At 43.3% G+C, this 24,793-nt stretch overlaps 1 protein-coding gene across 3 annotated transcripts in view; it reads right to left on the bottom strand.

Moving 5' to 3' along the window:
- The window catches only part of MSANTD3 (Myb/SANT DNA binding domain containing 3), a 37,958-nt gene extending 23,348 nt beyond the window's left edge, over window positions 1-14,610 (bottom strand). The window contains exons 1-2 of one of the 3 annotated variants that reach the window (XM_024995835.2): window positions 14,503-14,610; window positions 14,352-14,419 (exon numbers count right to left, since the gene is read on the bottom strand). The gene's annotated coding sequence lies outside the window, so the exon portion shown is untranslated. Of the gene's footprint in view, window positions 1-6,595; window positions 6,637-6,751; window positions 6,898-14,351; window positions 14,420-14,502 lie in introns of those variants that run through there. The other 2 variants (XM_024995836.2, NM_001076019.1) reach the window with 2 other exon arrangements.
- Window positions 14,611-24,793: the final 10,183 nt, after the last annotated feature.

Genomic DNA, 24,793 nt, shown 5'->3' with positions numbered 1-24,793 from the left:
ACAGATGTTAGGATATGAACTACTGCTCTTAAAGTGAAGTGAAGACACTGGATGCAGAAAACCTGGGCTCAAATCTTAACTTTAGCACTCACTTAGCGGTGTGACTCTGGGCATGTCAATTAACCTCATGCTTCATCTGTAGTAAGAGTTAATACCCACTACTCTGCCTTAGTCCCCCTATATGACCGTCCTGCAATGGGAGTCAAGAAGCACAGACTAGATCTTCAATAAATTTTAGTTCTTTCCACCCCTCTCAGCCATACTGAACTGCTTCCAAAAGTAAAACAGTGGTCTAAATACAACATACACTCAAATACTTATTGGTTCTTCTATTCACTGGCAAAAAAAAAAAAAAAAACCCGTCAACAGATATGTAATGAATTCCTGCCAAAGGCTCAGTACTGTCCTAGAATATGTGGCAGATACAAAGACAATCTGAACCAGAGAGCCTGGAAGGGCACTGGCATGCAGAAACTGACAACCAGAAGGACAGGCACACTGAAACTGAGACCTAAACAGGACCAAGCGCCCTGGGCATTCAGAAGAGGGAAGAGGTTAATGTGCACTCTTCATGAACCAGAGGACATTTGAGCTAGATCTTTTAAGAATGTATAGGATATGAACAGACAGCGCTGAAGGAGATCATACAGATAAATAATTGATAAGGAAGGGCCTGGATTCTGAGTAGCGGCGAGTTAATGGAAAGGAGGCGGTGCGTGCCAAGGGCTGTTTCAAAGTGAGAAATGACCAGGATGTGTGTGTGTCTACACTAGGGTGGGGGATCAAGAGAAAGCAGAGGCAAAGAGAATGCACGAGGACTAGATAAGCACCTGCGTGTGCAGGCACTGGACGGGGGAGGGGTATGTCTTAAGATTCAGGAGAAAACAAAACAAATTCAGGAGATCACGGTCCAATGAAGACACAATACAACACAGTGTACTGTGGATGGACTGGTAACAAGTGTGATAAGCACAGAGAAAGAAATGTGCCCAGGGATGTGACTCCAAGATTGGGGAGGACCTAGAATAAGGACCTTAACTCCCATCAGAACAGACTGGAATCAGAACTGCCATTAGAACAAAGCAGGGCAACTTTGGAGAGAAGGAAAGTATACAGAATTGGCGAGTGAGCTGCAGGAAATATGGCAGCCAATTCCCTGAAGGGGGTCCTGGCCATAGGTTATGGGTGATCAGTTTGTTCTAAAGCCTAGAAAGGCTATTTCCCATCCTGGTCTATTGACTGTCTCCTCTCTCAGCATCCCCCTAAACAATCTTTTTTAGAGAACAACATCGATCCTAACACGTTAAACTCACAAGGGACTTCAATCCACTCTTCTCACCTTACAGATGAGGAAACTGAGTCTCAGAGCGAGCTACAGGGGTTCCTAGAGGCCGAGGAGGGGCTAAAAGTGAAGCTTCATTATTTGTTTTCAACCCCTCCCCCCATATCTCTTCTCTGGAACCCTCTCACCATCAAGATGCCCTTTGGCTAGGTACCCTCAAGCCTTCCCCATTACCCCAACTGAAAACTCTGAGGCCACTGCCCTCAACTCTGACACTCACTCTGTGCCATCAGCCAAGTCCCCTTTCCTCCTGTTGATTCCTCATCTCTAAACTACCATGCATGTTCTCTAAAGCCCCATCCAGTGCTGTAGCCCACACTAACAATGCTGTTACAAGGGTTTTTCTGCAACCTAATTTCCATGGTCCTTTGCCAAAGACCCATAGATGGCATTTTCTGATTATTTATGAGGCTAGTGGGGCTACTAGCCAAAGAAAGAGAACACTGCAACAGAATAGAGCCAACTCAGCAGTTTAGGGAGGTTAGCCCAGGTTTAACTCTGTAGGTTATTTCTAAGTGAAATGTCTAAAGCAAGTGATGGACCCCTCCCTCACTACTGTAGCCCAAGCTCCTTGAAGAGCACCTGGAATACAGCAGGGAAATAAATACAGGGGAAATATATGTTGAAACTAACCTGCTCGCCATTTGCACTTTCTTTAACTAATTATATCTAGATGTCCCACGATCTTAAATTTCTCCTTTTATCAAGGATTTATCCTAACAAAAATCATTTTATGGCTTCATCTTATAAATACTGCTGTACTGTAAGCCAGATTTTTTTAATGCACTTATTTCTTTTTGGTTGCACTGGGTGTTTGTTGCTGCGTGAAGGCTCTCTCTAGCTGGAGTGAGCAGCGCCTACTGTCTAGTTGCGGTGCGTAGGCTTCTCATTGCAGGGGCTTCTCCTGTTGCAGAGAATGGGTTCTAGGCTCATGGGCTTCAGCAGTTGCAGCACAGGGTCTCATTAGTTGTGGCTCTCAGGCCCTAGAGCTCGCGAGGTTCAGGAGTTATGGCTCATTAGTTGCAGCTCACAGGCTCTAGAGCACAGGCTCAGTAGGTGTGGCCCATAGGCTTTAGTTGTCCGCAGCATATGAGATCTTCCTGGACCAGGGATCGAACCTGTGCCCCCTGCATTGGCAGGTGGATTCTTATCCACTGTACCACCAGGGAAGTTCCTGTACGTCAAATTTTTTTAAGAGCCTAGCTAGAACTATGATGCCTTCCTGATTTCATCTGACACAGTGCATGCTCACTCAGTCATGTCTGACTCTTTGCAACCCCGTGGACTCCAAACTGCCAGGCTCCTCTGCCCATGGGATTTCCTAGTCAAGAATACTGGTGTGGGTTGCCATTTCCTCCTCCATCTGTCACAGAGGTTAAGAATAATCAGACATTCCTGTTCCCGTGCACACCTTGCCATGTACCTGCTCTCAAGTGTTCAGACCTGTCTACTCAGGATGGCCACTCACCTGTGCCCTCTCCACCTTCTATCTTTCCTTTAGACGGTTTTCCAATCTATACCCAGCACTAAACTTGCTTCCTCTGGTGCTCTCCCTCCTCTTCTCCTTCACCACCCACTCCAGGTGGCCAAGTAACCGGGAAGTGTTTATTTTTACCATCTGTGTCTAAGTGTGACCGTGAGCAGAACCAGCCCTGTGTTTAAGCCTAGGGGCTCCCACCTCCTGTCCCCCACCCCCCTCATGGTTCCCTCTGCCAACCAGGGGAAGGTTCTTAAAGATCCTGACCCCTCCCCTGCCCTCCCGTCCCCTACAGCTCCATCCCAAACCATCTCCCCACACTATCCCAGTCTCCCTGAAATTCCCTTGGGATCATTATTCAAGTACCCTCCACAGAAAGTGCTTTTACAAAATGAAAGTCCCCATACTTAGGGGTTCCCGCTCCGGCCTGCTTCTCATCTGAGGACAATCTCCTCTTCAGCAACACTCACCACTTCAGCAACAACAGCTCTCAAGTCGCAGGGCCCAGGATCCCACGTATTTACCTTTTCCTTCAGACTCAGAATTACTCTGTACTAGTCTATCCATCGCCTCAGGGGGTCCCCTATCCAAGTATGAGCTCCTGTGGCTTGGAACTATATTTTATTTGTATCTTGAGCACATAGCTGATTCTTGGCATTTGATCGCAAGAAAGTAGGGATGTCAGGAAGAACCTCGCTCCAGCCCCATCCTCTCCCCTCAACACCACATACATTTCTAGTTGTCTCCTGGCCACCTCCATCTAGCTGTCCATTATGGGTACCTCAGAAACCTCCCAAAGTAAATGAATTATTCATTCCCAAACCTCCAATTTCTGATGATTTCAGCCACATGAACTCGGCTGAAAGCAGAAACCTCAGTGTGCTCTTCAATCCCATGGAACTACTCGTCAAGACCTGCTTCACATTTTACCTCTGTATCTCTTCTCTCCGCTCCCATCCTCATTGCCTGTGCCCATGGTGAGCCCTAGTCTCCCAAAATGACCTCCCAAACTTCCGGCCCCTCAAGGAATCTTCCTAAAACACAGTGATGATGCCACAGTCCTGTATGTAGACCTCTGGTCATAAAGTCCAAACTGCTCACAAGGCATCCAAGGCTTTTCCAGATCTGGCCCTGATTACAGTACCCGCTCCCCACCCACATCCCACAACACCCTTTCCCTGTATGTTTCAACCCAGCCAGACCAAACTCACCTTCATGCCCTTGAACTTGTTGTGTTCTCATGCCTCTGGACATGGGGCTTCCTCTGGCTGGAATACTTTACCCCAAAGGCCACCCAGGGCTTATCTTCATCCCTCAACGTCCAACTCTCACGAAATTTTTGTGAAGCCTTCCTTAACTAACATCCAGGCTATTATGTTGATTTTATTTATAATAGCTTCCTCCTAAAATGAGTTTGAGGCAGCTTAACAACTATGTACACACTGCAACTAGGTTGCGTTTTTTGTTTTTTGTTTTAAGAGAGAGACTATCAGGGCAAAGACAAGACAAAGGTAAAAAAAAAAATTAAGAGTTGGTGTTGCATTCAAAACCTCTATGATAACATCTCATCTTGTTAAATCTTGTTCAAGAGGCAGTTAGCCCTGAGTGTTCTATCCAGAGCTCATTGCCAGCTGTGGATAACTGCACTTCCCTTATTTTCTGTAATTTGCTCATTGTGTCCGTCTCCTTCACTAGGCTGGGAAATCCCTAAGGGAAATGCATAATTTCTGACTTATCTCTGGATCCCCAGCATGAAGTATATGACTCAGCATAGGACTGGTGCTCGGGAGACAAGAGTTAAACAAATGTCACCATGGACGGGGGAAAGGTCCTAGTGCTTGTTGAGCTCCCTATCTGGCACTTGAAAAACCATCATTTAATCCTTGCAAAAAACTACATGGCTGAGAAATGGCAGACCTAGAACTCAAACATCCCATTATCTGTCTCTCCAAAGCACCTGCTCTTTTTACTAGGCACAGGGCTCCTACCTTCACCAATCTATGCGCCCAAACACCCTGTCCTTCAAGACTGGTTTTCAAACAACCCTTCTCCAAGAAGCTTTTCCTGCTCACTCAGGAGAAAAGTCAGCCTGAGTCGAGCCCCGACCTTCCACAACACTCAAGGAAGATGCAGTCACAAGCTGGGAGAAGAGGGGTACCTTCTGGGTACTCCAGCACTAGGGGGCTGGGTGGGTATTCTGCACATGGTGTTCTGGAGGCCTCAGTGCCCCTTCTACCCCCTGCCCCAGGGTACAGCACCTGGGCCTTCCTGCCTTTCTTTTTTCTTCAGGGTCCGGAATCTTTCCAGTTCTCCTCATTCCAAACTGAACCCCCAAATAATCTCCTCAGGCCCATTACTTATCCAACCAAGGGAGCTGTATCCAAACACACTCCTTCATTACATCAATTAGGTCTTTGTATTTTTTTTTTTTTTCCTCTAATTTTATTTTATTTTTAAACTTTACATAATTGTATTAGTTTTGCCAAATATCAAAATGAATCCGCCACAGGTATACATGTGCGGTCTTTGTATTTTACACGCACAGGTCTTTGTATTTTAAGCATCTTACCAATCTTTAGGGTTGGTGAGCATCCCAATCTCCTCAAACATATTAAAAGAATTTAAAGAATCATGAGAAGGGACCATGGTGCTTTAGGAGGCCCTGTCATCCGGCTCTCAACCCAGCTGATTACTTTTGGGGTGGCCTGGGAGTAAGAAGAGACAATCCATTGATCTTGCCCCTGGATCCTTCCCCCACCCCTCCCCCTCCCCTCCTTCCAGATAGGATGTCTGGTCTCTAAGGGCAGGATGAAATCTTGGTCCAGAAAACTGCTGGGTGGTCACAGGTCCCTCTCTCCACCCAGGGCTTTAGAATCCTCCATTTCCTCCTAGTCCACCCCTTGTCTCTCTGGCCCCAAACTCCTAGAGCAGTCCTCAGTCCTAACTCTGGAACTATGTTTTTTAATTAATACTCGACAATTTCCTTGGTAACACAACTGACTTATCTGACGCTGAAATGCACACCCCTGGCCCTGATATTATTTTACCTCCCGGTTTTAAATGTGTAATAAATATATCCCACAACTGCTCTAACATTGCAGGGACATCTGTAATCTTAAATGTGACCATGCCTAAGAAACACCCAATTTCCTTAATCAGAATAGGGAGGCTAAATTCTTTTCTATTTCCTACTCCTAAATAAAGATTACTAGTGCAATTTACAGTAGCTACATCACAGCGCCAGCATGATGATTTAATTAGATAACTCATGCCAACTGTTTGGTACCCAGGCCTGGTATGTAGAAAGTGCTCAATATGTATGATCATTTGCGTACCTCATCTCTCACAATAGCACCTGCGGGTAGGCATTACACCACGCACTCTCAGCCACCATCCCTCTCCCCCATCCCACCCTCATTTACAGGAGCTGCAGCCAGGGCTCGGAGTAAAGGCGCTTTCCCAAGGTCAGGCGGGCACCTCTGTGATGCTCGGCGCTCTGCCCCAGAATGAGGGACCCCTCCCCTCACAGCTCTGTAAGGGACACAAGGGGTCTTAAAGAAGACAAGTATGCAAAAGCGCGAGCACAGTGCCCGGCATACTGTGGGGACACTGAGATGGAGAGACGCCGGCACTGAGGGTCATCAGGTTTCTCCCCCACCCCCCCAAGCCGCTCCTCTGCCCTCGGAGTCCAGAGTCCCCAGACCCCGGGTACGTCGCTGAATCTCCCCGAGGTCCGCGCCCTGGGGCTTTGTACGCCGCAGGCCGGCCCCACTCACCGACTCCCATTGCGGCGCGCGGAGGTGGCCGTCGGGCCTGCGGGGCAGGGGTCGTGGCGCCTGGGCCGGAAGGGCGCCCTACCGGCCCCGCAGCCCCCGCACGCCTGGCCCGCGCCCCCGCCCCGCTGCGACCCGCCCGCCTGGGGAGCCTCCTACCTGCAGCGGCGGCGCAGCGGCAGCGGCGATCGGGGGAGGGGCCGGCGAGATGCGAGCGCGGGCGGCCTTGACTCCTCTCGCAGGCTGGGCGGCCGGGAGGGCCGCGGGCTCCGGAGCGCCGGGCGGCGGCGGCGCGCCCCCGGCCGGCCAGGCCCCGCCGCGCGCGCAGCGGCCACAAAGCCCGGGAGCCGCCGCCCCCTCGCGGGCCGCCCGCCGCCTGCGGGTCCGCAGGCGCCGAGGAGGGCGGGAGCGCGGCCCCGCGCAGTCCCCACCTCCCCGAGACGCGGTCGCTGACCTCCCCCGAGGTTTGAGGCGGGGTGCAGGGGGTCTCCCGCCTATCCACCCCTCTCCCTCCTGCCCGACATCCTTGTGCTGATTGAGTTCCGTCTTCCCACCTTGGCGGACGAGCTCCTGAAGGGCCTGAAAAACTGTTTCATTTCCATGAACAATAAAAGAATGCATTTGTCGCCAGGGACTTGGCGGCCATGGGCAGGAATCGGCTCAGTCCATGCCCCCCGTCTGACAAAGGCCCCCCTTTTCTTTCGGAACACCCTGCTACTTAAGTAGCCAACCCTCCTTTGCTGGGTTCATCACGGAGTTTTGCTTTATTTTTTAATTTGCGGGATGTGTCTCCCCCTAGGCTGTGCGCTCCCGGGGCAGAGACTGTTCCCTCTGCAGCCCAAACCTGGTTCAGACGCTGTGTGCTGAGTAAGTGGGAATTTTTGCACGAACAAATGAAGAATGCACAACAAATGCAGCTGTAGGACAAGGCACCTTTTATCGTGCCCCCGCAAGGACTCCAAGCTCGGAAGGGTGGAGAGGATTGAACTTTCTCTTGTTCTTATTACACGAGTGAAATACACATAACATAAAAATAACTTTAAAGTCAACAATACAGTGGCATTTATGACAATGCAGTGTAAAGCAACCACACCATCTCTATCTAGTTCTGAAACAGATTCATCACTCCAAAAGGGAACCCCCTCCCCACACATTAAGCAGTCACTCCCTATCCGTTGGTATCCTCAACTCAGAGTACCCACTAATTTATTTTTTCTCTCTGAATTTGGCTATTCTGGACATTCCGTATAAATGGAATCATACAACAGGTAGTCTTTTGTGCCTGGCTTCTTTCATTTAGCACGAGGTTTTCAAGGTTCACCCTCCTTGTAGCGTGTGTCCTACTCCTTTCTATGACTAAATAATATTCCATTGTATGTATACCACAATGTGCTTATACATATATCTGTTGAGGGATGTTTGTGTTATTTCCACCCTCTGTGAATACTGCTGCTCTGAACGTGCCTATATCAATGTATTTGTCTATGTTTTCAGTTCTTTGGAGTATATACCTAGGAGTAGGATTGCTGGGTCATATGGTAATTCTGTTTAACTCTATGCTGCTGCTGCTAAGTCGCTTCAGTCGTGTCCAACTCTGTGCGACCCCATAGACAGCAGCCCACCAGGCTCCCCTGTCTCTGGGAGTCTCTATGAGGAACTGCCAAAAAAATTTCCCATAGTGGCTAAATGAATGATTTTACGTTCCCACCAGCAATATATGCAATGTATGAGGGTTCCAAATTTGCCATTACCTCACCAACACTTGCTATTTTTTTTTTTTTAATTCCTTGGATATATGTGAGGCTATCCCCACCCTCCTAGCTCCCATGACCCACAGAGTCACCTTGCTCAGAAAGTGAGAGGCTGAGCCAGGTCTTTTGACTGCAAAGAAACACCCAAACACTTCTAGTGGTCAGAAGCACTAATAAAAATAAAGACTCTTCCTATAATATAGAGGTATACTCCCTGTTCATTATTTTAACAATAATCTTTCAGGTGTCCAAGTAGATCTGAAATTGTCCAGAGAACTTAGAAACTAAGACCACCCCTAGGGAGATGCTATCTGGAAACAAACTGTGTGACATCTGCCTCACTGGAACTCAAGGCAGTACAGTATAGTTCAGATACTGATATCTCAGAACTTCTGAAGTATGTTGATAGCTAATGACAATAATGTACCGAGATTTTTTAAATTGAGACTTCCCTGGAAAATTTTGTCATTGCTGAGTCACTAAGTTGTGTCCGATTCTTTCAGACCCCATGGGTTGCAGCACCCATGGCCAGGCTTCCCTGTCCCTCACTATCTCCCACAGTTTGCTCAAACTCATGTCTATCGAATCAGTGACGCCATCCAGCCATCTCATCCTCTGTTGCCTCTTCTCTTCATACCCTCAATCTTTCCCAGCATCAGGGTCCTTTCCAATGAGTTGGTTCTTTGCATCAGGTGGCCAAAGTATGGGAGCTTCAGCTTCAGCATTAGTCCTTCCAATGAATATTCTGGGTTGATTTCCTTTAGGATTGACTGTTTTGCTCTCCTTGTTGTCCAAGGGACTCTCAAGAGTCTTCTCCAGTACCACAATTCAAAAGCATTAATTCTTCAGTGCTCAGCCTTCAGTGCCATAAAGGTCCAATTCTCACATCTGTACATGACTCCAGGAAAAACCATAGCTTTGACTAAATGGACCTTTGTCGGTAAAGTGATGTCTCTGGTTTCTAATACGTTGTCTAGGTTTGTCATAGCTTTTCTTCCAAGCAGCAAGCATCTTTTAATTTCATGGCTGCACTCATCATCCGCAGTGATTTTGGAGTCCAAGAAAATAAAGTCTGCCACTGTTTCCACTTTTTCCCCGTCTATTGGCTATGAAGTGATGGGACTGGATGCCATGATCTTCATTTTTTAATGTTGAGTTTTAAGCCATTCTCCTCTTTCACCTTCATCAAGAGGCTCTTTAGTTCCTCTTCACTTTCTGCCATTAGGGTGGTATCATCTGCATATCTGAGGTTGTTGATATTTCTCCTGGAAATCTGGATTTCAACTTGTGATTCATCCAACCAGGCATGTCACCTGATGTACTCTGCATATAAGTTAAATAAGCAGGATGACAATATACAGCCTTGATGTACTCCTTGCCCAATTTTGAACCAGTCTGTTGTCCCATGTCCAGTTCTAACTGTATGCTTCTTGACCTGTATACATGTTTCTCAGGAGGCAGACAGGTAAGGTGAACTGATGTTCTCATCTCTTGAAGAATTTTCCACAGTTTGTTGTGAACCACACAGTCGAAAGCTTTCCTGTAGTCAATGAAGCAGAAGTAGATTTTTTTCTGGAATTCTCTACCTTTTTCTATGATCCAACTGATGTTGGATCTCTAGTTCCTCTGTCTTTTCTAAATCCAGCTTGTACATCTGGAAGTTCTTGGTTTGAACATTCTTTAGCCTTGTCTTTCTTTGGGATTGGAATGAAAACTGACCTTTTCCAGTCCTGTGGCCACTGCTGAGTTTTCCAAATTTGTTGGCATATTGAGTGGAGCACTCTAACAGCATCATCTTTTAGGATTTGAAATAGTTCAGCTGGAATTCCATCACCTGCACTAGTTTCTTTGTAGTAATGCCTCTTAAGGCCCACTTGACTTCACATTCCAGGATGTCTGGCTCTACTTGAGTGACCACACCATCGTGGTTATCCAGGTTATTAAGACCTTTTTTGGTCTAGTTTTGTGTATCCTTGCCACCTCTTCTTAATCTGTTCTGCTGCAGAGTACATCATGTGAAATGCCTGGCTGGATGAATCACAAGTTGAAATCCAGATTGCCAGGAGAAATATCAACAACCTCAGATATGCAGATGATACCACTTTAATGGTAGAAAGTGAAGAGGAACTAAAGAGCCTCTTGATGAAGGTGAAAGAGGAGACTGGCTTAAAACTCAACATTAAAAAAACAAAGATCATGGCATCCAGTCCCATCACTTCATAGCCAATAGACGGGGAAAAAGTGGAAACAGTGGCAGACTTTATTTTCTTGGACTCCAAAATCACTGCGGATGATGAGTGCAGCCATGAAATTAAAAGATGCTTGCTGCTTGGAAGAAAAGCTATGACAAACCTAGACAACGTATTAGAAACCAGAGACATCACTTTACCGACAAAGGTCCATTTAGTCAAAGCGCATATTCAAAAGCAGAGACATTACTTTGCCAACAAAGGTTCGTCTAGTCAAGGCTATGGTTTTTCCTGTGGTCATGTATGGATGTGAGAGTTGGACTGAAGAAGGCTGAGCGCTGAAGAATTGATGCTTTTGAACTGTGGTATTGGAGAAGACTCTTGAGAGTCCCCTGGACTGCAAGGAGATCCAACCAGTCCATTCTGAAGGAGATCAGCCCTGGGATTTCTTTGGAAGGAATGATGCTAAAGCTGAAACTCCAGTACTTTGGCCACCTCATGCCAAGAATTGACTCATTGGAAAAGACTCTGATGCTGGGAGGGATTGGGGGCAGGAGGAGAAGGGGACGACAGAGGATGAGATGGCTGGATGGCATCACTGACTCGATGGACGTGAGTCTGAGTGAACTCCGGGAGTTGGTGATGGACAGGGAGGCCTGGCGTGCTGCGATTCATGGGGTGGCAAAGAGTCGGACACGACTGAGTGACTAATCTGATCTCATCTGATGGTTTTTCCTGGAGTCATGTACAGATGTGAGAATTGGACCTTTATGGCACTGAAGGCTGAGCACTGAAGAATTAATGCTTTCGAACTGTGGTACTGGAGAAGACTCTTGAGAGTCCCTTGGACAACAAGGAGAGCAAAACAGTCAATCCTAAAGGAAATCAACCCAGAATATTCATTGGAAGGACTGATGCTGAAGCTGAAGCTCCCATACTTTGGCCACCTGATGCAAAGAACCAACTCATTGGAAAAGACCCTGATGCTGGGAAAGATTGAGGGTATGAAGAGAAGAGGCAACAGAGGATGAGATGGCTGGATGGCATCACTGATTCGATAGAAATGAGTTTGAGCAAACTGTGGGAGATAGTGAGGGACAGGAAAGCCTGCTGTGCTGCAGTCTATGGGGTCATGAATAGTTGGACATGACTGAGCACCTGAACAACAACAATAGATTGGAGGGGCCAGCAGCTTTAGAATTTTTAAAAATGTGGTTCTAGGAATCAAGAGAAATACTATTTGCACATATGGAAAAGGAGGAATGAAAAAGAGTTTACTGAAGCACTACTGTAAAAAAAAAGGGAAAACTTAACATCTATTGATACAAAAATGATTAAGCTATGGAATAGCCACAGTGTAGAAAATCATATTTCACTGACTTCAGGACATCATGAATGATAAACACCATTATTTTATGTATCACTAAAAAAGAAAAAAGTGGTCCTAATTAAACTATGACAAAAAAGTTTTCTTAACACTTATAATTTTTATTTTATATTTATTCAAAAAGCCACATGAAACTTAAGACATGAATTTTTAATTCCATGTCATCCTCATGCATACATTAAAATAAGAGTATTCATCAAATAAATTGATTAAAACATATATAAATCTTCTTCTTGGAGTCAGAACCTTCTGAGTCATATGTAGACTCAGAATCATTAATATTCCAGGCTGCTAACATCCATTCTGCAAGTTTTGAAGCATATCCAGCAGGCAATGACAATTACATCACTACTACTGCCTAGATGATGGCAAGTGTAAGATGCATACCAATTTTAGAGATAATAACATGTGAATGAAAGAGTATGCCTTAGAATAAGGAAAAAAGGGTATTATGCAGCAGCTAAAGGAGCCAAGGAAATTTCATACAGGCCACCTCAGAAAGTATTAATTCATTCATACTGCTAAGGAAAATTAGCAAGCTGCCAAAAATATATAGTGTGAGTTTATTTTCAGAAAAGCAAAACCAACCTCTATATTTCTGCAGCAGGCACTGAAACCTTGCTTAGCCCAAAGATATTCACCCCTCACTTTTACTATGTCGTTCTATACTTTGTTGTTGTTCAATCACTAAGTCGTGTCCGATTCTTTGCACCCCTTGGACTGTAGCACATCAGGCTTTCCTGTCCTTCACTATCTCCCAGAGTTTGCTCAAACTTAAATCCACTGAGTTGGTGATGCTGTCCAAGCATCTCATCTTCTGTCATCCCCTTCTCCTCCTGCCCTCAATCCTTCCCAGCATCAGGGTCTTTTCCAGTGAGTTGGCTCTTTGCATCAGGTGGCCAAAGTGTTGGAGCTTCAGCATCAGTCCTTCCAATGAATATTCAGGGTTGATTTCCTTTAGGATTGACTGGTTTGATCTCCTTGCTGTCCAAAGGACTCTCAGGAGTCTATATTCTAGATGCTTAAAAAGTAAATTATTAATATTTCCCTTGTCTTACTTTTTTTTCTTTTTTAGCCACTCAGCATTCAGGGACCTTAGTTTCCCCACTAGGGATGGAACCCCATGCTCCCTACAGTGGAAGGATGGAGTCTTAACCACTTGACCACCAGACTCCCTTGTTGATAGAGGGGTCATGTGATACAGTCTGGCCAATGAGTTGTAGGCAGATGTTCCAGTCGGCTTCCTTTCCTGAATTAAAATATAAAACTTCACAAGATAGCTTTTGTCCTTTCCTGTCCAATAAATGGACTCAGTTTTAGAGAAGCAGCAATCACCTTGTGACCATGAGGATAAATGTGTAGATGGTGAAACCAAGACAGAAAGAGTCTGCTGGCTCTACACTACCTGCCCTTGGGTTTCCTTTCAAATGAGACTAAAAAACTGCTTTCTTTTGCTGGTTATTCAGTTGACAGAATAAAGTTCTAACTGCTAAAAATCAGTGTAGAGATAGATTTTTAAGTATCAGAGCAAAATGCACGCTAAATTGATGAGTGGAGGTGGAAACAGAATTGGGAAGGGGACTTTCCCTTCATTTTCAGTTTTTGAATTTTTTACAACAAAAAGGTATTCACATATTCCCCGTTTAGCTAAAAAAATTACTTCTGTAAGATTTATGTCAGAAATGAAAGAGACTCTGACAAGAGACTCTTAAAATGGGGCAGCATCTCAGGCTGAGGTAAATGACTAAACCAAAGAAAGTTTTTCCACTGAGCTATCAGTTTACTCTTCGTTCAAAAAAGTTAATCTGGCTTGATTTATTTGTTCTTAGAGAATGCAGACTGCTTCATAGTGAGTACCAGTTCCTTTTCTAAAGGCTCACAAACCACTTTTTTTTTTTTTTAGGCAGTACCGCTTGGCTTGTGGGATCTTAGTTCCCCCATAAGGAATCAAACCTACAGCCTCATCAGTGAAAGCGTGGCGTCCTAACAACTGCATAGCCAGGAAATTCTCCTCACAAACTACCTTTGATACGATCCATCCTGGGTTTGTGTTGGTGCTCAGTAAAATTCAAGATTATTAGAGTCCATTTTTCAAGATCTACTTTTTTCTCCTTTCTAAACTCAGAATATTTTCCAATCTCTAACTTCCTGTTACTTCTCAGGTTCTCTGATATTTTCCAAAGATTACCAGCATAACAACTGCATACAAAAGATCCTGGCACACAAAAAAACACATTATGATGATACTTAATGCTTCTAACATTGATGATAGTAATAGCACTTACCACTTATTGGGCATTTCTGACAAACATTGTGCCAAGTACTTTACACACACTGTCTGATGTCATCTTCACAAAAGTCCTGTGAAGCCCACAACTATTACCAGGTCCACTTTACAGAGGCAGACACTGAAGCTCGGGCAGGTAACTTACCCAAAGCCACATAGGCATGCGGTGTCAGAACACTGGGACCTCCAAAGCATCAGCTCTTGAACACCGAGCTTAATTGAAAAAAAGGTAAAATCAGTAAAAATGTAAACTCACCAACAGATTGTCTTTGTGTACCCTGCAAACACCCACTAACCTGGCCCATTTCCTCTCTCCCGGCGGAGCCAGAGCTGACAGCCATCCAGATCCTTTCCGTATTTTCCTTATCACCTCAGTCTAAGCTCCTCAGGCTCCGCCCCTCCCCGGACCGTGGCACCTTCTGCGCAAGCGCACTGTGGCCCGGAGCTTGCCCATTGCTCCGCGCGTCCCCGAGGGCTGCGGGCCCGAGCAGAAGGAGCGCGCCGAGCGGGGCCGCGCCCAGAGGTGGGCGGGGCCTCCATGTGACTGGCGGAGACACGCGAGCCCAGGACTTGCTGAATGAATGGCGGGGATTAGAAGGATTCTACTCGCTCGGGAGTTGCACAAGAAGTTTCTATTGCACAAGTATTTCATCCACCCATCTATTTATTCCAGAAATGTATGTTAGTGGCTACTGAGTGCGGCTATCTACTTAGCACGAAGAATGTGCCCACAGGGCTCCCCAGCTTGAATACATACTTGAGAACGTGCGGGAGCGGGATTCCTTGAGCCTCACCCCACAACCCCCAACACAGAATTCCTGTATTGCAGGAGGAAAAGCAGGCCCACGTCAAGGGTTCAGATCTGCACCTACCTGGGAAATAGATCCCGCTTGTCTCTAGGCTTGTCATTCCATGTTCTTCTCTTCTCCCCGTCACTTGTACTTATCCCACCCGCCCTTACGTCAGGGTCCTGTGAATTCTGCTTTCTAGAAGTTTACACTGTAGCGGGGTTAGAACACTGCAGCATGATACAGCTAAGGATGGGTCTGTAGAAGGCAGACGATTAACCCTCGTGCTGGTTAATCCTCACTGTGGTCCAAAGGAGCTAGATAATGATAGAACCAGTGTTCAAAATACTTGAGAAGTGTGAGCCCTCCCTCAGGGAGCTTACGATGTTTCAAGAAAGAGAGGGGCAGAGAGTGGAATAAAAGAAATAAAGAGGTGGAAACAGGAGGCTGTGCTATTTACTAGGAGGAAACGAAATAAATAATGAATATAATTTTGTTTGCTTGCTTATTTGTATTTTTGTGATAACTATTTTATTGCATTCCTATTTTCTCCAAAGTTGAGTCATTTCTTGAATCTGGAACAAACTGTGTTATTTTTGCATAAGTTCTTCTTTCCTCAAGGTCTGTCTCATGTCATTCCTCTGCCCTCCCTCTCAGATTTTCCTTTCCCTGCCTTCCACCTTCCTCTAATAATTGTTCAACAAATGCTAAATTTTAGAAATGGTTTCTGCTCTCAGTGTTCAGCTTCTAAAGCATCTTCTTTTATTTCTGGAGTCTACAGTCTTTAATTCACGAAAAAACAGTCAGCCCTTCTCCTCCTTTTTCACTTTTTGGTTAATTATTATTAATTATTTTGTAACTTCCCAGTTCCAAAAAGCTTTTCTCCTAATTTCATCTTACAAGCAAGTGATCTAGTACACTCCTTGACACTGCCATCACCTCCAAACTGCTATATCCCATATATATCAGTAAGTCTTGTCAGTTTCACATCCCTAAAATTTGTCAAACTTTTCTTTGTGTCACCATGTCTGTCCATGACCTTAGTTTAAGCATTCATCTGAATCTCTGGTATAACCACATCCATTGCATTTTTCCCTTCCTGTTAATCCATTCTCCCCAGAGTAATTTTCTTGAGAAACAAAATCTAATCTGTCATTGGATGCCTAATACCTATCAATGGCTTACCTTTGCTTTAAGGATAAAAACCAAAATCCTTGGAGGACTTACAATGCCCTGCCAAAATCTGCACTCCCTTTGATTCTATTCTCTCCTTTGTCTATTTCACCCACTGCCTTCTTTCAGTTCTTTGAATGTGCTCTCACCTCAGGGGACTTTGCACATGCTATTCTCTCTGCTTAGAATGTTCTTTTCCTTACTTACAACATTACTTATTAGTCACATTTTTTCCAATATTACTGAGGAAAAATTGACAATATAGTTGTATATACTTAAAGGGTAAAATGAGATTTGATCTATTTATCAAATGATTAGAATAATTACCAAGGTGAAGATAATTAATACATTTATCACCTCACACAACTCTTTTTTTTCAGGTAAGAATGCTTGTGATGTACTGTCTCATTATTTTCAAGTATATAATACCATATTATTAACTATAGTCAACATGCTTCCACATTCACACCAACCGTTGTTATCTCTTGTCTTTTTTATTATAGCCATTTAACCTGTGTGAGGTGATATCTCACTGTGATTTTGATTTTTATTTTCCCGATGCTTAGTGGTGTTGAGCATCTTTTCACTTTGACCATTAGAATGTCTTCTTTGAACTGATCACATTCTAAACAACTGCACATCCTTTAGATTTCAGATTCAGCATCACTTCTCAAGAGAAAATTTCTCAGATTCCCAGCGCAGGTCATCACAGAGATAAATTCTGGCAAGCAAGAAAGTGTATGTGCTTGGAATTCCATTTGCTCTTCTGGATGTACTCTTCACTTTTCTTTGCTATGCATTATACCCAAGGGAGCCAACCTGTGCAGAACACACCAAAGTCTCCTTGGCCCCATGGCTTCTGACTGGGGAGAACAGTCTGAGTGGGGTGCATAGGCAGGAGCTCAGAATCAGGTGGGGTATCGGGGCTTGTATCCCCCTGCTTCCTCCTTTCGGGTCCCTGAAGACTAGCTGCTCCCTCAACCAAGTACTTACTAAGCTTCTGTCAAGCAGGAGTTTCTGCCAGCTTTCTTGATTTCCAGGTTCCCATAATTTCCCCTCCTTCCTCCTGTCACCACTTCAGGCCTTCAGGCCCATAGGTACCATCAGCAATGTGGTCACATACTCCATTATTACTTTTGGCTACTTTAATCTCTGCCCACTCTTTTGTAAACAGATCTTGTGTTAAACACTCCTCAAATTACTGTCTCCAAGTGTGTCATCTGTTTCCCCTGGGGACCCTGATAGAGACATTGCCCCTGGGATTTTTCAGATAATTAAATTTACATTATTAGTGTCAAAACCCTTCTTATGGCCAAAAATAAGAGATTATCTAATCTATTGTATTTACAAAATGGAATGCTATTGGTTATTGAAAAATCATATTTTTGAAAAATGGAAACAGGATACAAAGGAATGTACTGAATTTGATCTCAGTTTTATAAAACCAAAGATAATAAACTAAAACAAATGTGTGTGTATAAAAGAGTCAACATATATGTTGCCAAAATGGTAATAGCTCCTAAGAATGACAGGGTTATTTTTTCTTTATGATTTTTCTATTTTTTTCTCTGTTGTCTGCAATAATGCTACATTACCATGATGATGAAATATATATATATATATGTTATTTAAAAACATTTTTTCTTGATCCAATACAAGTTAAAAAGTAATTAATCAATTAAAGTGAAAGTTAAATAAGACAATGAAAGTATATTGCCTAGTGTATGTGCCTATTAGTTGGCACAGAGGAGGCATTCAATATGTCAAATAGTTTCTTATTACAAATCATGTTTTACATACCTCTCTGCCTTATGAAACTAAATACAGAGAATAGAAATTAGCTTTTTTTGAATGACTTGGGATATTAGTCATTATACTGTACTTTAGTATTATAGCATGATGCTCTGAGCTCAGTTCAGTCCTATCATTTAGCATATAAAGTGAAGTGAAGTCGCTCAGTCGTATCCGACTCTCTGCGACCCCATGGACTGTAGCCTACCAGGCTCCTCCCTCCATGGGATTCTCCAGGCAAGAGTACTGGAGTGGGTTGCCATTTCCTTCTCCAATTAAGGAAATGTATAGTACGGAACCATCCTCAGAGGGCTCAAATGACTTCGCTGAGGCCATGTACTGCTAATTAGGGCTCTCAGCTCATGCTCTCCTCCAAAGACTTCCTCCAAGACATCCTTCCTTCCCTCCAGAGAAATACTTCTTTTCCTGTATTTGTCACTACCCACAACTCACTTAATTCTATTACAGGCTTTTTGTTAAGTAACTATGTCAATTTCTATCTTTATCATAGTACATCGTGTACATTTTTTTCTCCTTTCCTCCTATTTTGGTTCTGGAAATGGAACTAATCTGGTAAAATGATTGCTAGTGATAGAACACAGTAAAAGGACATCAGAAAGTTTCAAAAGAAAATTAACTTAAAAAAAAGAATGAATGCCATCAACTTTTAGAGATCATCAACATGTCTTGCACTCACCTTCAGAAATCACACAAATGGGACTTCCTGACAGTCCAGTGGTTAAGACTCCATGCTTCCAATGCAGGGGCACAAGTTCTATCCCTGGTCAGGGCACTAAGATCCCACATGCCTTGTGGCCAAAAAAATTTCTTTTTATGATTTAAAAAAATAATAATTGAAAAAAAAAAAAAAAAAGAAATCACACAAATGTGTATTGTCTCCTTTTTTCCAACTCTTTATCCTAACAGTATTTTGGTAATATATACTTTATATATGAAAAAATGAACAGATTTAAGTGTAAAGCTTATTGAATTTTGACAGATATACTTGTGCAGCCAACGTCTAGATCAATATAAAGAAAAGACTTGTAAAAGAAGAAAGACAGACAGCATTGCATTTCACCCACTTCTGCAAAGATTAACTTGCTGCAGTTGTTGACTGACAGTGCATTCTACTTCACAGGAAATTAAGATGATAACAGGATGAAGCACTCTGTGCTTCAGACAGAAAAAATTAAAATGATAGCAGGATGCTCTATGCTTTGGACAAGCAGGGTCTTATGTGGTTAGATGTGTCTCAGGAAGAATTTTAGTGAATGAAGTTTCTTACAACTTTCCATGCATTGAAAAGCACCAAAATCATTAGCTCGATACATCCGTTTTTGATGACTAACAGTAATCTGTTACCAAGATATATAATATACTTGACTGCATGTATTCCCCAGCCAAAAATCATATATAAATTAATTTCCCCAGCTATCTCTTCAGAGCAGTTTCTCAGAGCTCCTGAAAGGCTCTCACTCGGGTTATAGTCTTCAATAAGACCCTAAATGAAACTTAGCTCACAACTCTTATATTGTGCAATTTTCTATCAGTCTGTAGTCCTTCACCTCAGAAAATTCCATGTTTTCCTATGCCCTGAACCCTCCCTCCCCTGACTCCCTGCCATGGCACAACACAACCACTATTCTAATCTCTTAACTTGCTTTTGTCTGTTCTTGAACTTCCTATAAATGGAATCGTACAGTGTGTGCTGTTATGTATATGAATCATCCCTTCTTTTATATAGCTGTAGGATTCAACTGTATGAATATACCACAATTTCTTTGTCCATTCTTCTGTCAATAGACAGTGGGGTTGTTTCCAGTTTGGGTTATTATGAATAAAGTTGCTGGGAATATTCCTGTACAATAAAGTAATGAATATGAAAAGTAAAAAAAAGTTTTGTGTACATGGTAAAAGTTTCTTAAGACATTAAACTGCCTTTGAAATCTTTTATTGTTACTTTGATTAAGTAAATAACTATTGTTTCACAGTGAATGTAAGCTGGTACCAAACTGGAATTTGGTTTTCTCTCCCTGATGAAAAGAACAAAGTTTTCTTGGAATATGGCTTTTGATAACAGACTATGTAGATTTCTTTGCCTTTAAGTGATTCGTATTTGTTTTTTAAATCTTTTGTTACTTTGATAAAATGAATGAATATTATTTCACAAAGCTCTATGAAGGCTATGTCACACATAGACAAAGCTCATTCTGCTTCTACAAAATTAATCCTTCATCAGGGAATTTAAAATGGATAAACAATGGCTGTAAACCAAACAGCTGGGGCCACGGGAAATCCAATATGGCTGCTTGGCTTTTCCTGGCTCCCTGACAAACCTCACTTTTATTTGATAGGATAATGCTTTTCCTGGCTGTAGGGTTAGTGTCTCACAGTGGAGAAAAAATGGTTCAACTATGTTTTCTACAATCTGCAGTGATCAAGGCACCCACTTTACTGGAAAACCATACAAGCATTACAGTTTTCATGACTTTTTGTCTGTCATACTGCTGGCTTTTAATCTTTGTTTTCAGATATAAAGAGGCTCTTCTCCTCAAGTTACTGATGGTTTAAAGCAACTTAGTAATTTACACCTGTGGGTAAAATTATAACTTTTTTCTCTCTGTCTTGTCCTTCCAGAAATTGGAGACACTGGGTTCTGAACAGATTTATCAAGTAAATAAAAAGACTGTCTCCCAACATATACAGAAATCTCAAAGTATACTGCTGCTGCTGCTGCTGCTGCTAAGTCACTTCAGTCGTGTCCAACTCTGTGTGAGCCCATAGAGGGCAGCCCACCAGGCTCTCCCGCCCCTGGGATTCTCCAGGCAAGAACACTGGAGTGGGTTGCCATTTCCTTCTCCAATGCATGAAAGTGAAAAGTGAAAGTGAAGCCACTCAGTGGTGCCCAACTCCATGGACTGCAGCCTACCAGGCTCCTCCGCCCATGGGATTTTCCAGGCAAGAGTACTGGAGTGGGGTGCCATTGCCTTCTCCCAAAGTATACAGGGGACCTCTAAAAGAAAAATCCACCTCGATAAAAACTGATGTCAGTCCTATGGCATCTATAGTCAATGGACCAAACTTACTTTAGAAAGGAAATTAGTTTTCACTATATTTAATATAAATGGGGATGATTGTAGAAAAATATTCTGTTTCACTGAATACTAAGTTCTAGTTTTGTTATTTAAGATCTGTATTTACTAAGACTCATTTATGAGATAGTTCCTTGTGGCTATGTTAAATTGCTAAGAGGTTTAATTAAGTTATTGAAAAGGACACTCTGAGTTTGTTTCTAAAGTGAACTCGCTCAGTCGTGTCCGACTCTTTGCGACCCTCTGGACTGTAGCCCTCCAGCTTCTCTGTCCATGGGATTCTCCAGGCAAGAATACTGGAGTAGGTTGCCATTTCCTTCTCCAGGGGATCTTCCCAACCCAGGGATCGAACCCAAGTCTCCCGCATGGCAGGCAGGTGCTTTATCCTCTGAGCCACTGGGGAACACAGTTTGTTTCTCTGAGTTTGTTTCTAAAGCTTATCTTTAAAGCCTATCTTATCTCTAAACCAATCTTTGAATAAAGATCAGATCCTTCAAGAGCTACAACCAGGAGATTAACAGCAGGTTATAGTCATGTAACAAACTAAGTCAGATGACTTGGAAATATCCCGGGGCTATATCTAATGGAAGTTCTTTACTTAAGTTCTTACTTATGATTTTATTTAGTGCTAATTATATTGTTTTCTACATTACCTGTTTCAAAAATTGTTGTCCCTTACATTATCAATTGTGTGACTGAGCCACTGATATAATGATGGTATACAGTTCCATATGAAATCCATAATTGTAGCAATGTGACTCTCTATATTAGAAGAAGCAACAAGAGGAAATATTTTCCTGGACCAAGAGGCTAGTAAGAAAGGTGTGGTCCAGAGACTTTTGCTATTCACAGGGCCTAGTCCAATAACAGCACAGAGAGTGGCCAATCTGTGAAATCTTTGACAGACCTGGGAATGAGCCTTCCCAGCACCATGGGACAAGATGGTGATGAAATGCCCCAGTTCAGTTCAGTCGCTCAGTCGTGTCCGACTCTTTGCGACCCCATGAGTCACAGCACGCCAGGCCTCCCTGTCCATCACCAACTCCCAGAGTTCACTGAAACCCATGTCCATAGAGTCGGTGATGCCATCCAGCCATCTCATCCTCTGTCGTCCCCTTCTCCTCCTGTCCCCAAATCCCTCCCAGCATCAGGGTCTTTTCCAATGAGTTTTAGAACTAACACCCCCAAAAGATGTCCTTTTCATTATAGGGGACTGGAATGCAAAAGTAGGAAGTCAAGAAACACCTGGAGTAACAGGCAAATTTGGCCTTGGAGTATGAAATGAAGCAGGGCAAAGGCTAATAGAGTTTTGCCAAGAGAACACACTGGTCATAACAAACACTCTCTTCCAACAACACAAGAGAAGACTCTACACATGGACATCACCAGATGGTCAACACTGAAATCAGACTGCAGCCAAAGATGGAGAAGCTCTATACAGTCAGCAAAAACAAGACCAGGAGCTGACTGTGGCTCAGATCATGAAATGCCCCAAACAATGGTCAAACTCATGGCCATAATGGGGCCCTGCTGACTGGAAACTGGCACTTGCCAACTTCCTCTACAAATATTAAATCATGGACATTATAGCTGCTGACCTTTAACATCCCCTGAAAGGAGTTCTGAGTAGAAATCAGAAATTAAGCAGTCACTCTGTGCTCTTGGCAAAATGGACAAAACAGGCCTCTCTATCAAACAGATAGTTCAATATTGTCAGGTAAAAATTTTCTTGAGCCCAAATTCTTACATCTTCTCATACCTAGAAAAACACTAAAATTGTTAACAGTGACAACTACAATGGCTTATATGTTAATACCACAGTAAGAGGCTAAAGCCTACTTGCACAAACCTGGACAGCTGGCTGCCTGGCTATAAGTTTACATAAAGCACCTGTCTACACTGGGTTTGAGACGCATTCTCCTAAAAAAAATGATGAGATTTATTTCATCTGTTAAAGTGCAAGTTGTCACTCTTTCACCTACTTCTGAGAACAGGGTTTGCTATACCTACATTCAAAATGTATACGACCAAACCAAATGGCTCCGTTCTTACAGACAGGGCCACCCAAGTGTTGACTCTGTCTAGACCAGGATCAAATTTCCCGCCAAATGTAACCTGATTCTTATTCTTGCTTGGACTGTTGATTATAATAATTCTTTTACTGATTTTTGGTTTCTGCCTTTTAAATCTACTTGTCTAGTTTGTTCTTCCTAAATGATACAATGGCTTCCCAGACAAAGTAATAGTGATGTAGAGATTCTGGTCACTCTTCAAGATGGACTCCCCTGATGTTCCTCTCTGGTCATAGATCCAATCTTGATTTGGAATTATAGTTTCCCAAAATTCACAGACTATTGGGAATGTGTAGTCTGTGGGCCTAACCTGGTGGGAAACTACTTCAGTAGTTATTCTTACTATTTGCACCCTGTATCTTTCATTGTCTAATGAATTTTGTATCTAAGCAGCTTGAGGCATTTAAGTTGCAAATGATTGTTCGTGCTTCTACAATTTCTCCTGCCTCCTCTAGCTATTACTTGGGGCCCCTGGATCAGAAACACTAAATAAAAGGGTAAGAAGAATATGTTGCTTCAGCAACTTAGGGCCAGTGCCCCTCGCCAACACAGAGCAGTTAAAGACAGATTTCTTTACCCCTTTCCCATCAGCAACAATATTCTCCTAAAAGAAAAGGGGAGAATGAGAGAGTTAAAGCATAGGCAGGTTGCCCAAGGCCCTTAAAGGAGGAGGCAGCAAACATTCCTTTATCCATTCTTTTGCCTTAGTCAGGTAGGACATGTTTCTTTTAAGCCCTGTACTGGTATTGCAACAATATATCTTGCTTGAGAGCTGGCCTTCTTTAGGTCCAGAACTAACCATTACAAAGCACAATATATCTTACTCATGGGTTTGCTTTTCTTAGACTCTATCTTAATGATTATAATTGTAACAAATCTTGCCTGGGAGTATGTTTCTCAACAACAATATATCTCACCCAGAAACATGGTGCTCCGGAACTCCCCGAACTCCTTCCTTCTGGCTAATCTTGTACTGAAGTTATCTCAGGATGTGTGACTTGGGAAAGGGTCTGGTGGAACTCTTACAACCTCGAGATATTCTTTTTATCTGTTTTCAGCAGCCAGTTGAGAAGTATATAGTTCAGTTCAGTCGCTCAGTTGTGTCTGACTCTGTGACCCCATAGACTGCAGCACACCAGGCTTCCCTGTCCATAACCAACTCCTGGAGCTTACTCAAACTCATGTCCATCAAGTCAGTGATGCCATCCAACCATCTCATCATCTGTCGTCCCCTTCTCTTCCCACTTTCAATCTTTCCCAGCATCAGGGTCTTTTCCAGTGAGTCAGTTCTTTGCATCTGGTGGCCAAAGTATTGGAGTTTCAGCTTCAGCATCAGTCCTTCCATTGCATATTCAGGACTGATTTCCTTTAAGATGGACTGGTTGGATCTCCTTGCAGTCCAAGGAACTCTCAAGAGTCTTAACCAACACCAGAGTTGTTTTTTTTTAAGCAGGGCATTATATGCTTCTCATATATGACAACCTGCTTAAAAACTAGTGACGGTGGGAACTCTCTTTCCCCCTTTTGTTAGAGGCTTTCTCTAAACTTTTCACTCTAATAAAACTTTGTTACACAAAGCGCTGAGTGACTGAGACTGTATTTCAGTCAAAACTGAAATTTTTGTGAAATTTTAGTTTTGAAATTTTCGCCTTTAGAGACCAGGAATAC

The sequence above is a fragment of the Bos taurus genome, chromosome 8 (genome assembly GCF_002263795.3).
Source record: "Bos taurus isolate L1 Dominette 01449 registration number 42190680 breed Hereford chromosome 8, ARS-UCD2.0, whole genome shotgun sequence".
Taxonomy (NCBI): domain Eukaryota; kingdom Metazoa; phylum Chordata; class Mammalia; order Artiodactyla; family Bovidae; genus Bos; species Bos taurus.
The sequence above is the reverse complement of the archived record's forward strand: the minus strand, read 5'-3'. Positions and strand labels throughout refer to the sequence as shown.